Raw genomic sequence first — 11,962 nt, forward strand, 5'->3', positions numbered from 1 at the left:
CCAAGTTGACCTCAGCGGGAGCACTTGCTGAGGCTACCCGGGCATGGGCGACTGTTCCCCGGCCACACTTGGTCGGAGGTCCCGGTGTGGAACATGCCCATGGAAGTTGAAGGGAAGAGAACCGCGAAAGGGAGTTTGGAGGCTGAGCCGCGGCCGAGGAGGTCTCACCGATCCCGGCGTGATTCCAGCCAGGCCCGGTACCCTATACCGAACTCGGCAGGGTGGCTGTATCCGGGACCCTGGAACCCTGGGCGGGGAGCCTAGGGGCGAGAGGGGCCCCATGGAGCTCGGGCAGACTAGAAGTACCCTCGTCTGCCCGCTGGAGGGCGCCCTTCCCGGAGCGGAGGGGACCCCCAAGCGACCAAGTGCAAGCCGAGTTTGGAGCTCGAAACCCGGCCACACTTGGTAGTATGTCCCGGTGAGGAACATGCCCATGGAAGTAAGAGCTCAGCGGGAGCAGCCACTCAGGCTACCCGGGAATGTGTCACTGTCCCCCGGCCAAGACTTGGCGGCAAGTCCCGGGGAGGAATAGTGCCCATGGAAGTAGCTCAGCGGGAGCAGCCGCTCAGGCTACCCGGGAATGTGTCACTGTCCCCCGGCCAGACTTGGCGGCAGGTCCCGGGGAGGAATAGTGCTCATGGAAGTAGCTCAGCGGGAGCAGCCACTCAGGCTACCCGGGAATGTGTCACTGTCCCTGGGCCACACTTGGTCGTTGGTTCCTGATGAGGAACATGCCCATGGAAGTAAGAGTTCAGCGGGAGCAGCCGCTCAGGGCTACCCGGGAATGTGTCACTGTCCCCCGGCCAGACTTGGCGGCAGGTCCCGGGGAGGAATAGTGCCCATGGAAGTCGGAGCTCCAACCTCCAAGTTGACCTCAGCGGGAGCAGCCGCTGAGGCTACCCGGGCATGGGTGACTGTTCCCCGGCCACACTTGGTCGGAGGTCCCGGTGTGGAACATGCCCATGGAAGTTGAAGGGAAGAGAACCGCGAAAGGGAGTTTGGAGGCTGAGCCGCGGCCGAGGAGGTCTCACCGATCCCGGCGTGATTCCAGCCAGGCCCGGTACCCTATACCGAACTCGGCAGGGTGGCTTTATCCGGGACCCTGGAACCCTGGGCGGGGAGCCTAGGGGCGAGAGGGGCCCCATGGAGCTCGGGCAGACTAGAAGTACCCTCGTCTGCCCGCTGGAGGGCGCCCTTCCCGGAGCGGAGGGGACCCCCCAAGCGACCAAGTGCAAGCCGAGTTTGGAGCTCGAAACCCGGCCACACTTGGTAGTTGGTCCCGGTGAGGAACATGCCCATGGAAGTAAGAGCTCAGCGGGAGCAGCCACTCAGGCTACCCGGGAATGTGTCACTGTCCCCCGGCCAAGACTTGGCGGCAAGTCCCGGGGAGGAATAGTGCCCATGGAAGTAGCTCAGCGGGAGCAGCCACTCAGGCTACCCGGGAATGTGTCACTGTCCCTCGGCCACACTTGGTCGTAGGTCCCGGTGAGGAACATGCCCATGGAAGTCGGAGCTCCAACCTCCAACCGGGTGAAGCCTCCGAGAGCTAGCCGGGAATAGGGCGCCAATCCCGGCTACCGCCCTCCAGGCTTGCCCCGGTCGAAAGACCTACGTCCTCGCACCAGCACAAGCGCAAAAATTTTCTAAGTGTGGGAGAACCGAGGACCCGCCCGGTGGCACTCTGCCTCTCGCTGCCGCCCTCCTGGAAGCGTCCTCGGTCACTGTGTGTGCGGCAGATATCAGAGCTCCGGAAAGGTGAAAAAGAACCGGTAAGAGGGCGAATCCGGCAGCTCCCTGCCGGGCGAGGACCACCGCGAGCGGCGGGGACGTCAGACGGGAGACGCGCGGCGGACCTTCCGTCGGAGTGCCTGGGATTTTGACCTCGGAGAAGTTCGAAAAAATTATGCGGTCGGAGCTGTCTGCCTTGGCCGGGGAAGGCTCACCGCCGGCGGCTGCCAACCCCTGGCTTGCCCGCTGGATGCCCTTTCGGAGGCTGCTGAAAAAGAACTGTCAGGCGGGCACCTCTCGGAAGAACCGCAGACCAAAACGACCGGTAAAAATTTTGGGCGATCCGACACGTAGTGCACCTTCGGCGGCAGAGAAAAGCAGCAAAAATACCGGTCAGAGAAGGGGAGTTTTGGTCGACTCTGCCAGGTTTTTGCACTAAGTCAGATCCGTAATGCCAGCGGGACTGAGTCGCTTTTGCGTGCCGTGGTCCTGGAGGCCTGCTCGGACAGAGCGGTCCTTCGGGTCCCGCGGGAAGGGGCATTTCATGTTCCTCTGCGGGAGGTGATCCATTTTCTGCGGGAAATGGCGAGCCCCTTCGGCTACAAGAGTGTGTAGGTCCCGCTCAACAGTCTACGTCCTTAACCATCGGGGACTTTGTAGATTTTGCCCAAAATCGCTCTCCGCAGAACAGAGCGTGAGGTCTCCGCGGCGGAGGCCGGAAAAGGTGCGAGGTGAGCGGCATGGTATGACTGGGCTCGTGCCGCTCACTGCTACCCGGAGCGTGGCGCCCTCCGGGTAAAAAGCTAGCCGGGGCGAGTAGGTGGGTTGACGGGCGCATAAGCAACGCCGTCCCCGCCGTACAAGGTGCCGGTGGCCTGGCGAACCACCGGCGTAAGGCTAGCCAGGGCGTACCGCGGGGCAGAGGGCGCATAAGCCACGCTCTCTCTCCATCCCACCAGCACAAGCGAAAAATTTTCAAAGTGTGGGAGAACCGGCTTCCCGACCGGTGGCACTCTGCCTCTCTCTGCCGCCCTCCTGGAAGCGTCCTCGGTCACTCGGAGTACGGCAGATTTAAGAGCTCCGGAATGGTGAAAAAGAACCGGAGAGAGGGCGACTCCGGCTTCTCTCTGCCGGGCGAGGACCACCGCAGGCGGCGGGGACCTCTGACAGGAGGCGGCGCTGCGGGCAGGCTTTCTAAGTGCCTGGGCTTTTGGCCTCGGCGAAAGTCGAAAAAATTATGCGGTCGGAGCTTTCTGCCCCGGCCGGGGAAGGCTCACCGCCGGCGGCTGCCAACCCCTGGCTTGCCCGCTGGATGCCCTTTCGGAGGCTGCTGAAAAAGAACTGTCAGGCGGGCACCTCTCGGAAGAACCGCAGACCAAAACGACCGGTAAAAATTTTGGGCGATCCGACCCGTAGTGCACCTTCGGCGGCAGAGAAAAGCAACAAAAATACCGGTCAGAGAAGGGGAGTTTTGGTCGACTCTGCCAGGTTTTTGCACTAAGTCAGATCCGTAATGCCAGCGGGACTGAGTCGCTTTTGCGTGCCGTGGTCCTGGAGGCCTGCTCGGACAGAGCGGTCCTTCGGGTCCCGCGGGAAGGGGCATTTCATGTTCCTCTGCGGGAGGTGATCCATTTTCTGCGGGAAATGGCGAGCCCCTTCGGCTACAAGAGTGTGTAGGTCCCGCTCAACAGTCTACGTCCTTAACCATCGGGGACTTTGTAGATTTTGCCCAAAATCGCTCTCCGCAGAACAGAGCGTGAGGTCTCCGCGGCGGAGGCCGGAAAAGGTGCGAGGTGAGCGGCATGGTATGACTGGGCTCGTGCCGCTCACTGCTACCCGGAGCGTGGCGCCCTCCGGGTAAAAGGCTAGCCGGGGCGAGTAGGTGGGATGACGGGCGCATAAGCAACGCCGTCCCCGCCGTACAAGGTGCCGGTGGCCTGGCGAACCACCGGCGTAAGGCTAGCCAGGGCGTACCGCGGGGCAGAGGGCGCATAAGCCACGCTCTCTCTCCATCCCACCAGCACAAGCGAAATATTTTCAAAGTGTGGGAGAACCGGCTTCCCGACCGGTGGCACTCTGCCTCTCGCTGCCGCCCTCCTGGAAGCGTCCTCGGTCACTCGGAGTACGGCAGATTTAAGAGCTCCGGAATGGTGAAAAAGAACCGGAGAGAGGGCGACTCCGGCTTCTCTCTGCCGGGCGAGGACCACCGCAGGCGGCGGGGACGTCTGACAGGAGACGGCGCTGCGGGCAGGCTTTAAAAGTGCATGGGGTTTTGGCCTCGGCAAAAGTCGAAAAAATTATGCGGTCGGAGCTTTCTGCCCCGGCCGGGGAAGGCTCACCGCCGGCGGCTGCCAACCCCTGGCTTGCCCGCTGGATGCCCTTTCGGAGGCTGCTGAAAAAGAACTGTCAGGCGGGCACCTCTCGGAAGAACCGCAGACCAAAACGACCGGTAAAAATTTTGGGCGATCCGACACGTAGTGCACCTTCGGCGGCAGAGAAAAGCAGCAAAAATACCGGTCAGAGAAGGGGAGTTTTGGTCGACTCTGCCAGGTTTTTGCACTAAGTCAGATCCGTAATGCCAGCGGGACTGAGTCGCTTTTGCGTGCCGTGGTCCTGGAGGCCTGCTCGGACAGAGCGGTCCTTCGGGTCCCGCGGGAAGGGGCATTTCATGTTCCTCTGCGGGAGGTGATCCATTTTCTGCGGGAAATGGCGAGCCCCTTCGGCTACAAGAGTGTGTAGGTCCCGCTCAACAGTCTACGTCCTTAACCATCGGGGACTTTGTAGATTTTGCCCAAAATCGCTCTCCGCAGAACAGAGCGTGAGGTCTCCGCGGCGGAGGCCGGAAAAGGTGCGAGGTGAGCGGCATGGTATGACTGGGCTCGTGCCGCTCACTGCTACCCGGAGCGTGGCGCCCTCCGGGTAAAAGGCTAGCCGGGGCGAGTAGGTGGGATGACGGGCGCATAAGCAACGCCGTCCCCGCCGTACAAGGTGCCGGTGGCCTGGCGAACCACCGGCGTAAGGCTAGCCAGGGCGGACCGCGGGGCAGAGGGCGCATAAGCCACGCTCTCTCTCCATCCCACCAGCACAAGCGAAATATTTTCAAAGTGTGGGAGAACCGGCTTCCCGACCGGTGGCACTCTGCCTCTCGCTGCCGCCCTCCTGGAAGCGTCCTCGGTCACTCGGAGTACGGCAGATTTAAGAGCTCCGGAATGGTGAAAAAGAACCGGAGAGAGGGCGACTCCGGCTTCTCTCTGCCGGGCGAGGACCACCGCAGGCGGCGGGGACGTCTGACAGGAGACGGCGCTGCGGGCAGGCTTTAAAAGTGCATGGGGTTTTGGCCTCGGCAAAAGTCGAAAAAATTATGCGGTCGGAGCTTTCTGCCCCGGCCGGGGAAGGCTCACCGCCGGCGGCTGCCAACCCCTGGCTTGCCCGCTGGATGCCCTTTCGGAGGCTTCTGAAAAAGAACTGTCAGGCGGGCACCTCTCGGAAGAACCGCAGACCAAAACGACCGGTAAAAATTTTGGGCGATCCGACCCGTAGTGCACCTTCGGCGGCAGAGAAAAGCAACAAAAATACCGGTCAGAGAAGGGGAGTTTTGGTCGACTCTGCCAGGTTTTTGCACTAAGTCAGATCCGTAATGCCAGCGGGACTGAGTCGCTTTTGCGTGCCGTGGTCCTGGAGGCCTGCTCGGACAGAGCGGTCCTGCGGGTCCCGCGGGAAGGGGCATTTCATGTTCCTCTGCGGGAGGTGATCCATTTTCTGCGGGAAATGGCGAGCCCCTTCGGCTACAAGAGTGTGTAGGTCCCGCTCAACAGTCTACGTCCTTAACCATCGGGGACTTTGTAGATTTTGCCCAAAATCGCTCTCCGCAGAACAGAGCGTGAGGTCTCCGCGGCGGAGGCCGGAAAAGGTGCGAGGTGAGCGGCATGGTATGACTGGGCTCGTGCCGCTCACTGCTACCCGGAGCGTGGCGCCCTCCGGGTAAAAGGCTAGCCGGGGCGAGTAGGTGGGATGACGGGCGCATAAGCAACGCCGTCCCCGCCGTACAAGGTGCCGGTGGCCTGGCGAACCACCGGCGTAAGGCTAGCCAAGGGCGTACCGCGGGGCAGAGGGCGCATAAGCCACGCTCTCTCTCCATCCCACCAGCACAAGCGAAAAATTTTCAAAGTGTGGGAGAACCGGCTTCCCGACCGGTTGCACTCTGCCTCTCGCTGCCGCCGTCCTGGAAGCGTCCTCGTTCACTCGGAGTACGGCAGATTTAAGAGCTCCGGAATGGTGAAAAAGAACCGGAGAGAGGGCGACTCCGGCTTCTCTCTGCCGGGCGAGGACCACCGCAGGCGGCGGGGACGTCTGACAGGAGACGGCGCTGCGGGCAGGCTTTAAAAGTGCATGGGGTTTTGGCCTCGGAGAAAGTCGAAAAAATTATGCGGTCGGAGCTGTCTGCCCCGGCCGGGGAAGGCTCACCTCCGGCGGCTGCCAACCCCTGGCTTGCCCGCTGGATGGCCTTTCGGAGGCTGCTGAAAAAGAACTGTCAGGCGGGCACCTCTCGGAAGAACCGCAGACCAAAACGACCGGTAAAAATTTTGGGCGATCCGACCCGTAGTGCACCTTCGGCGGCAGAGAAAAGCAACAAAAATACCGGTCAGAGAAGGGGAGTTTTGGTCGACTCTGCCAGGTTTTTGCACTAAGTCAGATCCGTAATGCCAGCGGGACTGAGTCGCTCTTGCGTGCCGTGGTCCTGGAAGCCTGCTCGGACAGAGTGGTCCTTCGGGTCCCGCGGGAAGGGGCATTTCATGTTCCTCTGCGGGAGGTGATCCATTTTCTGCGGGAAATGGCGAGCCCCTTCGGCTACAAGAGTGTGTAGGTCCCGCTCAACAGTCTACGTCCTTAACCATCGGGGACTTTGTAGATTTTGCCCAAAATCGCTCTCCGCAGAACAGAGCGGGAGGTCTCCGCGGCGGAGGCCGGAAAAGGTGCGAGGTGAGCGGCATGGTATGACTGGGCTCGTGCCGCTCACTGCTACCCGGAGCGTGGCGCCCTCCGGGTAAAAGGCTAGCCGGGGCGAGTAGGTGGATTGACGGGCGCATAAGCAACGCCGTCCCCGCCGTACAAGGTGCCGGTGGCCTGGCGAACCACCGGCGTAAGGCTAGCCAAGGGCGTACCGAGGGGCAGAGGGCGCATAAGCCACGCCGTCCCCGCTGTACAAGGTGCCGGTGGCCTGGCGAACCACCGGCGTAAGGCTAGCCAAGGGCGTACCGCGGGGCAGAGGGCGCATAAGCCACGCTCTCTCTCCATCCCACCAGAACAAGCGAAAAAATTTCAAAGTGTGGGAGAACCGGCTTCCCGACCGGTGGCACTCTGCCTCTCGCTGCCGCCCTCCTGGAAGCGTCCTCGGTCACTCGGTGTCCGGCAGATTTCAGAGCTCCGGAATGGTGAAAAAGAACCGGTGAGAGGGCGAATCCGGCTTCTCTCTGCCGGGCGAGGACCACCGCAGGCGGCAAGGGACGTCTGCCAGGAGACGGCGCTGCGGGCAGGCTTTAAAAGTGCATGGGGTTTTGGCCTCGGCGAAAGTCGAAAAAATTTTGCGGTCGGAGCTGTCTGCCCCGGCCGGGGAAGGCTCACCGCCGGCGGCTGCCAACCCCTGGCTTGCCCGCTGGATGCCCTTTCGGAGGCTGCTGAAAAAGAACTGTCAGGCGGGCACCTCTCGGAAGAACCGCAGACCAAAACGACCGGTAAAAATTTTGGGCGATCCGACCCTCAGTGCACCTTCGGCGGCAGAGAAAAGCAACAAAAACACCGGTCAAAGAAGGGAGGTTTTGGTCGACTCTGCCTGGTTTTTGCACTAAGTCAGATCCGTAATGCCAGCGGGACTGAGTCGCTTTTGCGTGCCGTGGTCCTGGAGGCCTGCTCGGACAGAGCGGTCCTTCGGGTCCCGCGGGAAGGGGCATTTCATGTTCCTCTGCGGGAGGTGGTCCATTTTCTGCGGGAAATGGCGAGCCCCATCGGCTACAAGAGTGTGTAGGTCCCGCTCAACAGTCTACGTCCTTAACCATCGGGGACTTTGTAGATTTTGGCAGAAATCGCCCCCCGCAGGTCCTAGCGGGAGGTCTCCGCGGCGGAGGCCGGAGAGGGCGCGAGGTGAGCGGCATGGTATGACTGGGTTCGTGCCGCTCACTGGTACCCGGAGCGTGGCGCCCTCCGGGTAAAAGGCTAGCCGGGGCGAGTAGGTGGGTTGACGGGCGCATAAGCCACGCCGTCCCCGCCGTACAAGGTGCCGGTGGCCTGGCGAACCACCGGCGTAAGGCCAGCCAGGGCGGACCGCGGGGCAGAGGGCGCATAAGCCACGCTCTCTCTCCATCCCACCAGAACAAGCGAAAAATTTTCAAAGTGTGGGAGAACCGGCGACCCGACCGGTGGCACTCTGCCTCTCGCTGCCGCCCTCCTGGAAGCGTCCTCGGTCACTCGGTGTCCGGCAGATTTCAGAGCTCCGGAATGGTGAAAAAGAACCGGAGAGGGGGCGACTCCGGCTTCTCTCTGCCGGGCGAGGACCACCGCAGGCGGCAAGGGACGTCTGACAGGAGACGGCGCTGCGGGCAGGCTTTAAAAGTGCATGGGGTTTTGGCCTCGGCGAAAGTCGAAAAAATTTTGCGGTCGGAGCCGTCTGCCCCGGCCGGGGAAGGCTCACCGCCGGCGGCTGCCAACCCCTGGCTTGCCCGCTGGATGGCCTTTCGGAGGCTGCTGAAAAAGAACTGTCAGGCGGGCACCTCTCGGAAGAACCGCAGACCAAAACGACCGGTAAAAATTTTGGGCGATCCGACCCTCAGTGCACCTTCGGCGGCAGAGAAAAGCATCAAAAATACCGGTCAAAGAAGCGAGGTTTTGGTCGACTCTGCCAGGTTTTTGCACAAAGTGTTGGCATCGTGCGGCGTCGCGCTTTGCCGTACCGTATCCCCAATGGAGCGGCGCCCGGCGGGGTAGGCTAGCCATGTGAGGTCGAGGGCGGGAGGACGGGACGTAAGCCAGGCCGTTCTCCACAAGAAATTCCGGACGCGGAGACCCCTTCTCCGCCCTACGGTCCCCAATGGGGTGGCGCCCGGCGGGTGAGGCTAGCCATGGGAGGACGGGACGTAAGCCAGGCCGTTCTCCACAAGAAATTCCGTACGCGGAGACCCCTTCTCCGCCCTACGGTCCCCAATGGGGTGGCGCCCGGCGGGTGAGGCTAGCCATGTGAGGTCGAGGGCGGGAGGACGGGACGTAAGCCAGGCCGTTCTCCACAAGTAAATTCCGGACGCGGAGACCCCTTCTCCGCCCTACGGTCCCCAATGGGGTGGCGCCCGGCGGGTGAGGCTAGCCGTGTGAGGTCGAGGGCGGGAGGACGGGACGTAAGCCAGGCCGTTCTCCACAAGTAAATTCCGGACGCGGAGACCCCTTCTCCGCCCTACGGTCCCCAATGGGGTGGCGCCCGGCGGGTGAGGCTAGCCATGTGAGGTCGAGGGCGGGAGGACGGGACGTAAGCCAGGCCGTTCTCCACAAGTAAATTCCGGACGCGGAGACCCCTTCTCCGCCCTACGGTCCCCAATGGGGTGGCTCCCGGCGGGTGAGGCTAGCCATGTGAGGTCGAGGGCGGGAGGACGGGACGCAAGCCAGGCCGTTCTCCACAAACTCCCAGCGGTAGAGTCTCGGCTCTCCGCTCTTTTGATCGATCTGACACAGCGCGATCCGGCGGGGCAGGGCACTTTGCTCGGTCAGGGGTATTGGCCCCGGCCGGTTTATGGTAAAGCGTTCCTTAGCCTCAGTCTTGGTCGCGCATCAATCCCCCGCTCCCCGTGAGCGGCTGTCGTCCTCTGCCTAAGGTTGTGTAGCGCGGTGCCAGTGTGGTCCTCGCACGGCCCCGCTCCTGCCACAGCGGTAGGACTCTCTGCTTCGGCTGAGGTTTGCTACGAAGCGTATGGAACGGGCGTACTCCACCGTACCGTGGGTGGGGGGCGGCGGCGTTGGCGGCGGCAGCGTCCAGCGCGGAGCTCCGGCTCCCGCGGCAGCGCCTCGCCTAGTGTCCCTCGGGCAAGTCCAATCGCCCCCCGCCCGGTCGGAGAGCGCAGACACACCTCTGTGTCCACGGTTTATTTCCGCAGCACGAAAAGGGACGGCTCCCGCCTGCTCCTCGCGGCGGCGACGAGGCTTAGACCCACCGTGGCGTATCCGCGGTAGGTATGCTCGTCGGTCGGAGGAGCGGTTGCGGTCGAGTGGTCCCCAGTGTACCCTGTTAGCGCTGCCCGCCTACGCCTGAAGAGCTGCGGACCGAGAAAAAGGTTCGCTCCGCTGCTGACGGCGAAGCGCGCGGCACGCCGCGGAAGAGGAGAGGGAGCGGTCGCCCCCGGGGCGGCTCCCCTCCGAGTCCGGCAGAAGCAGAGATTGTAGCGGAGGGGGGGGTTTCTAAATTCCCCGGGCGTGTTATCCCCAGCGGTAGCCTTTGAACTCTTCAACCGCAAGCACGATCGCACGTTCACAGCACCCGTCACTAGGAGCCGGGCCAGAGGCGGGCGGCAGACGAAACCGACATGAGCGCTTAAGGGTATTGCACCCCCGGCGCCCAGACCCTGGAAATTGAGTCTGCCCCCAAAGCCCACCCGCGTCCTCCTTGGCGCTCCCGGAGTACATGGTCGTAGATGGGCCATCGGTCGCTAATGCCAAACTGCGTCCCAGGGGTGCGTCCCCTCTGACCAACGGCAGACCCATCCCTCTCGCCAATCCGCGGATCCCCGCCAGGTCCCGAACAGGGCTCGTCCTTTAGCGTTTCAAATGCGCCCTCCCCGCCATACGAGGGGTTGAGGACCGTAGCCTTCCCTTACGAGAGGCACCAGGGGTGCGCCTGCTCGAGGGCCCGGCCGTGGGCGTAACGCTTGGGCCGCCCGGGGGAGTCGGTAGACCATGGGAGACCAACACTCGCACACGAACGTTGCCCGTGCTTTTGTGGAAGAGAGCTTCTTGCGAGGTTGTCGCTGCGGTGGCGCCCGGACAAACCCTATCCCTAAAACTTCTGGGGAATTGGCGTCTAAGCCTGCACCCTGCACGGTATCCCTGCACCCACGAAGGGGGCCGTGGAAGGCTTGGGGTCGCGCCGGCGAAACCGACCGGATGCCCGGGGTACTGAACCCCCGGGGTCCCACCCTGGAAATTGAGCCGTCCGACCCCGCCACGTCTTCCTAGTGCTCTCCTTGGCTCCCCCGCCTGTGGGCATCGTTAGGGGCTGCGGTCATCAGCGCCGGCTAAGCTTCGGCAACACGGCCGACCCACCCCTTCGGCGCCTGGGGGTGCCTGGTCCCAGTCCGGGCCGTTCCGTAGGGGCGGCTATCCCTTACATGAGGGACTCGGTGCGTCCGCTCGGGCTGCGGGGCTCCGGCTCCGACAGCCGGGGAGCTGGTTTTGACCGCGGGCCTCCACGGGAACCGGCAGGGACCGGACTAGGCGTCAAGCCGAAAATAACCCCGGCACCCTCTGCTTCCAAAGCGAGGGGACCTTTGGCCGAGCGGGGGCACCGGAAGCCGAACCGACCCCAACCCCTCTTCCTACCCCAGGGCTGGGCTGACCAATCCCCTGATCGGGTCTAAAATGGAAGAAGGGGATTCGAGGGAAGGGGCTGGCGGAAGGCAGTTGCCCGACGGAGTAGGCGAAGGCCAGGCCGTTTCCGAGTCCCGAGCAGAGGAGGGCGAACTCGGCTCTTCATCGACCGACGGCGAGGCGAGGGCGGTGGCTGCCGCGGTGAAGACTCCATTGCTCGTCAGCGCGCTAGGAGCGGGGCCGACTGGCTGCTCGGGGTATGGCATCCCCGGGGGCCCACCCTGGAAATCTTCGCTCCTCAGCCGCTGCAGGTTATAAGGTCCCGCCGCGCGTAAGCGCTCAACTCTCCGACCCACGGATGTCGAGCCCATGGTGAGCCGGCCGTTTCGTACGGGGAAAAGGGGTCCTCTGGCCCCACATCGATCGAGGGGGTTTAGATCCGCGGAGGCACGCACCGCGAGGCGAATCGCTGCTTTTCCCCAAGAGGTTAACCTTCAAACCACCGAGTAGGTTCGGGGCAGGGCCGACAGTCTGCACTGGGGTATTGCATCCCTGGTGGGGCGACCCTGGAAATCTCTGCCCCTTTCCACTCTTTCGGTTGGGCCTCTCGTCGGGGCGAGCGTAAGTCGGCAAGCAGACGTGGGAAGAGGCTTCTTACCGGTGACACTCCCTTCGT

The sequence above is a fragment of the Engystomops pustulosus genome, chromosome 8 (genome assembly GCF_040894005.1).
Source record: "Engystomops pustulosus chromosome 8, aEngPut4.maternal, whole genome shotgun sequence".
Lineage (NCBI taxonomy): Eukaryota > Metazoa > Chordata > Amphibia > Anura > Leptodactylidae > Engystomops > Engystomops pustulosus.